The following is a 5,600-nucleotide window of genomic DNA, read 5'->3' on the forward strand; positions in this document are numbered from 1 at the left end:
AGAAGGGTGAGTACCGTTCCGTGAGATATGTTGAGAGAGAGAGAGACCACATTCACGTAACTTTGATTATAGGGTATGAGACATCATGATTGTTATATTTTCTATTCGTTATTGTTGTTAATCTCATACTGTGCCAGATTTATAAATTAAACTTTATCATAGGTATGCACGTATAGAAAAAAACAGTATACGTGGGGTTCGGTACTATCCGCGGTTTCAGGCATCCACTGGGGAGTCTCAGAAGTACCCCGCCCCCCCCCCTAGGATAAGGGGGTACTACTGTATGTGGCTTTCAAGGACTTTTAGAGGTAGAGATTCTGTAACATCTTTGGTTGTCGATTCGAACATTTAATAATCCCCATGCGCCTACAAATTGCCTCACCTACCCCCTTCATTACTCTACTCATGTAATTATTATTTTCATCTGTAAACACTGAGACTTGATAGTCTGATTCACGCTGACTGTGCTCAACAAATACCTCCAAATTGCCTGCCCAAGAGGAAATCCTTCCAGATATAAATTTCCTGTGTTGTGGTTAAAGAAAACAAAAACAAAATTACAATTACTCACTTGCTCAGTACGGTACAGTATTAATCCAGATTAACGGACAGATCGTCGATCACCCCCATAGGAGGAGCCCAAGCACAGACCCAAAGGAGATAACTAGCTAATCGCTAATAAAGACCAGGGTAAATATAATTGTCCTCCTAAAATTCACTTCCCTACTATTAAAAATACCAAGGGAAATGCCAGTTTTCCTGTATATCTAACAACAGTATAAAATAAATCTCAGTGTACACATTGAGATAAAATAGTGCAGTGAATACATGGCCAAACATTATTCTCCTATTTTAAATGATACAGTCATTCAATTAACATTTGCTGAAGACGCTTTAGTCTTGGTACTGGAGATCTAAAAAAGGAAGACATGGTTTCTGGCCTGAAGACCTTCTTTTAGAGAGAAAAGCTTATAAGGGGCTTTACAGGAGTCAAGAGATGGTGGAAAAGGCCATTCAGGGAGAAGAGACAGCACGGCCAAAGGCTTGAGGTCCTGAAAGTCTGGAATAACTTTTTCAGTATTCTTGGAGCATAAAACTTACAGGTGAGTGGCTGCGTAGGTAGGTAGTGAGCTTGTTAAGGGCTCTCTCATCTTGTAGGTCGTGTGAGACACCAAAAGGGTAGGGTGACATTCAGTTTGCTATCTGAAGCTGAAGAGAAGTATTCACTCAAAGTACAGTCGAGACCCTCAGAATAAATGAAATCAACCAAAATGAATAAGTAGAACAAAGATTGCAAGACAAGGTCATATCATAAATGAGTAGGGATTTAAATGGTGGAGAAAGAAAAAATACTGTGCAAGTGAGTAACATAAATGAAAGTGGCAAACTTGGGAGCCCGCGTCCTTTCTAACGCCCTACTACTCACAGTGTGGTCCAGGGACTGTCAGCATTGATATGTCCTTGTTTGTTAGAAACACAGAGCTTCAAGCCCAGCCCAAGACTCCCAGCTATGCTCGGGGACACTAAAGTTTGGAAAGCACTAGTCTAAAAGGCGCAGTTGTTTTCTGGCTCCAGGTAATGGTTTTGACATGGGAATGTGGCCTGGCTTTGCCAAATGTTGTCTTGATTTTCTGTAAAGTTGTCTCATCACTATTTTAGTGTTGTTTCTGAGTCACAAGGGTGTCTGGCCCTATGAAGAAATGAAAACATCAGGAAAACTATCTTAGCAAATGAAATAAATATTTGGGCAGAATGTAAACTCAGATGTGTTTGTTCCAGAATGGTAACCGCTGTATAATTCCATCTTCATTTGTTGAGTTTTTTGTTCTTTCGGTGGACTTTTGTGCTCTCTTTTGGGATTCTTTGATATATTTTCACGGTGTTATTTTGATTTCAGGAAAATAACTTAGCGATCTGGTATATAAAGATGAAATGTCGTCAGATGTGCGCATGCATTTAATTATTTTTGTGCGGTGGTGATGAACTTGCTTTCATCTATTCACCCTCCTTTCCACGGATTCCTTGTAGTGTTATTGTAGGATTGAAAATATCTGCTCAAATATTATCCTCATTTCAACTTATTCATGTATTTAGCTAGAGCAAATTTACTAAAGTGAGCTGACTTATGAGCCTTCCGTTAAAAAATGTGTGTGTGTATTACACTGTTATGTCTGTGCACCAGAAGTATTAAGAAATAAGTTGTTTTTCATGTTTTTCATGATATTTATTGACCTACCTGAGGCCAGCTTCTATATAAAATGTTAGAGAATGCACTGTTGGAAAATTCACGTGAGGACTTTTGTTCAAAACGATGTGTGGCAGACAACCTCAGTGCGACCCAGGACAGACCGTTCCTTGCTTACCTGACAAGTAGGGCTTCCCTACTTGACTGCTCCTTGCCTACAAACTATTCCTTGCCCATCCATCCATTCCATCTTTTTCTTTGATAGCAACTGAGTTTTGATGTGCTCCTGGAACAACGCCATAAGAGGTCTAAACGAATCACAGAAACCCCATTCCACTTTGCCAAGGGCCTGGTTTGGGTGCGAGCTTGAGACATGGGGAGTTTGGCTGGGGAGCAGTGGGTTTCTGAGAATAATTTTTCTCCACAATTGAAGGAGGGAACCCTCTGATCAAAGGCCCCTTTCCTCTTGCCTACCTTCTCTTTTCCTCTTTGGGCATCGTCAAGTGAAGGTTTAGTGCCCAGACCTGCAGCGACTGTTTTGCGAGCTCGGGCAAACAACATCAGAACAGAAGCTGCAATGCTAAGAGTGTACAGACGGGTGAGCACAGTCTGTGTCTGTGACGCTGCTCTCGAGCTTTTGAACCAACCCGGGATTCAGCCTGCACTTTTGGGTAATAAAACAATTAAGGCTTTCTTTTTCTCCTTGCAGTTAAAAACATTTCTCTCTTTAGGTTCTGGGACCCATTTTTAAGGTATGTGTTTGGGGTGATTTCCCTACACCAATAAAGAATTATTTGGACACCATTAGGGTGTCCTATAGTTCAACTCAATTTTGACACGATCTGGAGACAGCATCGGATTCCACAGGTTGAGGGCTCAATCCCACAAGGCTGTTCCCTCCCAACTTCAGATGCCAGTGGAAAGTCCAGGTGGTTCCCCAAACTTCAGACAGGTTGGCTGTAAATCGGAGGGTCCCGCCACCTCCTTCTTGGGTTCGATTCATTCATTAGAGCAGCTCACAGAACTCAGGGAAGCATTTTCCTTACTGGATCTCGGGTTCATTATCAAAGGATGTAACTCACAGATGTCCAGATGAGAGAGGTGCACCGGGCGAGGCAGAGAGAAAGGGAGCAGAGCTTCGGGCATGTCTGTCATTCTCCCCGAGTCTCCCCGTGTTCCCCAACCCAGGAACTCTCCATACCCAGTTTGAGGGTTTTATTACATAATCACGTAATGCTTCATTACACAAGCATGATTGACTAAGTCATTGGCCATTGGCAATTGAACTCAGTCACTCAATCTGCAGCCCCTCTGCCCTCCCTGGAGTGTGCGGGTCAGGGGTGTGAAACCCCAAGTTTTAACCCTCTCTAATCACGTGTTTAGCTCCATTGACAACAAGCTCCACTCCTTAGGTTAACAGAACATTCACATTCTCATTATGTTACTATAACAGCATTATTGGTATATTAACAACGGAAAGTTAACATTGTGTTAAACCAATTAACAAAAGATACCTTTACAGCTCCGTCTACTTAAGAAATGCCAATGGTTTTAGGAACTCTGTGCCAGGAAGGAGAACAAAAACCAAATACATTATTTCTTATTATAAACCACAATATCACACCTTCTAATACATAGCTTCTCTCTATTTCTTATTAAAATGCCAATGATGACACAGGGAAACTACTAGTAACTCATTCTAAAAACAAAACAACAACAAGAAGCCCTTATCACTACCCTTCTCCTTTATTAAAAATGGCACAGATTTGGAAGATGTCTCTCGGGTGCTGGAAAAGAAGAAATTAATCAAAATCAAGCAGAGATTAGCCCCAGATTTTTGCCTTTATTTTTTAATTGCGGACAGGAAGCGTCATTACCAATATTTTTCCAAAAATAAAATCAGCTAGCAGGAGTTTCTTCCGTGTCCTGCTTGTCTGTGGCTGAGGCCATGTCTCACGGGGAAACAATGAACCCTGACAGCTTTGCCGATGTACTCCCTTGCTTTCGCCATTGTAAATGTGTGTTCATTAAAAATTATCCATAAAAACACCATCACATTCCAAAGGCTTAGGCAACTTCCTCAGTGATGATTCAAGGCTCCTAACATCAAGACCTGTTGAGTAAATACAGATCATGGGAATATAAATTCCTTTTGCCATCGTAAGAGTGTATCATTGGTTTAAACATCCTGTGCTCATGAAGCACCATATTTCCTTTATATAAATATCCAAACCACAGCGACATACACGCCCAGTGTATTATTATATGTTACTTGAATCCACGAAGTTATAATTTGTGCAGAAAGTTCAATTTCCTATTTCTGCCACTTGAATTATCTTATGAGCTGTCTTATAATTATAAATTCAAATACTGATTTTTAAAAAGCAGTTTCATCAAACATATTTGCTCATGTGCATCATTCTGAAAATAGTAAATATAGTTAAAAACATTTAGCAAAACTAGAAAACTTTATCATAGAGATCCATAGGAAAGGGGGGCATTTTAAATATCAAGTTTAAGTGTGTGTGTGTGTGTGTGTGTGTGTGTGTGTGTGTGTGTGTATGTGTGTGTGTAACATTTAGGGAATATTATCATTTATTCATTAAACAAACATTAGTAACTCAAATTGCTTACATTGTACATAGATGCTCATAGGATTAAATCAGCAAAAGAAAAAAAAATCAGGGAAACAATCAGAACAATATGAGAATTAGATCCCATATTGAATGAACCTCGAGAGTTAACTTCAGATAGAACGAACTTCTCTAGCATTAAAAACCTGTATATGCTCTGCTTAGAAACTTGAATGCTGATCACTGCATTTTTTTACAATATTAAAGGATTATTAACCAATTTTTTAGTACAATGTTATCATGGCTATCTTTTTAAAAGAGTCCTTATGATGTAGAGATACTGATTAAAATATTTACAGATGAAATAAATGATATGATGTCTGGAATTGGCTTCAAAACAATATGGAAAGTGGAAAGTGGGAGTATATTTGAAACAAGATTAGTAATAAACTGATCATTATAGCTAAGTATGGTTACATGGATACTGTTATCATATTTTGTCTACGTTTTAAATGACAGTGTAAGGGAAATCTCTACTAGTTTTCACAAATTGAACACATCTGTGTAACTGGCTTACCAGAGCCTAGAAAGAACCCCCTTGTGCTTCTCTTGGTAATAACCCCACTCTCCCAAGGGCGAGCATCGACCTGGCTTCTCACATCACACCTTCGCCTATTTATGTAATTTATATAAATGGAACACTCCTCCATAGCCTGGTTTTTCGTTCAATATTAGGATGCGATATTTAGGGATTGTTTATGTAGTTGTAAATCATTCATTCTCCAATATTCCAAAGCATGATCTACCACCATTTACCTATCCATTCTACTATCGATTGATGC

Source organism: Pteropus vampyrus, unplaced genomic scaffold (assembly GCF_000151845.1).
Source record: "Pteropus vampyrus isolate Shadow unplaced genomic scaffold, Pvam_2.0 Scaffold127, whole genome shotgun sequence".
NCBI classification, from domain to species: Eukaryota; Metazoa; Chordata; class Mammalia; order Chiroptera; family Pteropodidae; genus Pteropus; species Pteropus vampyrus.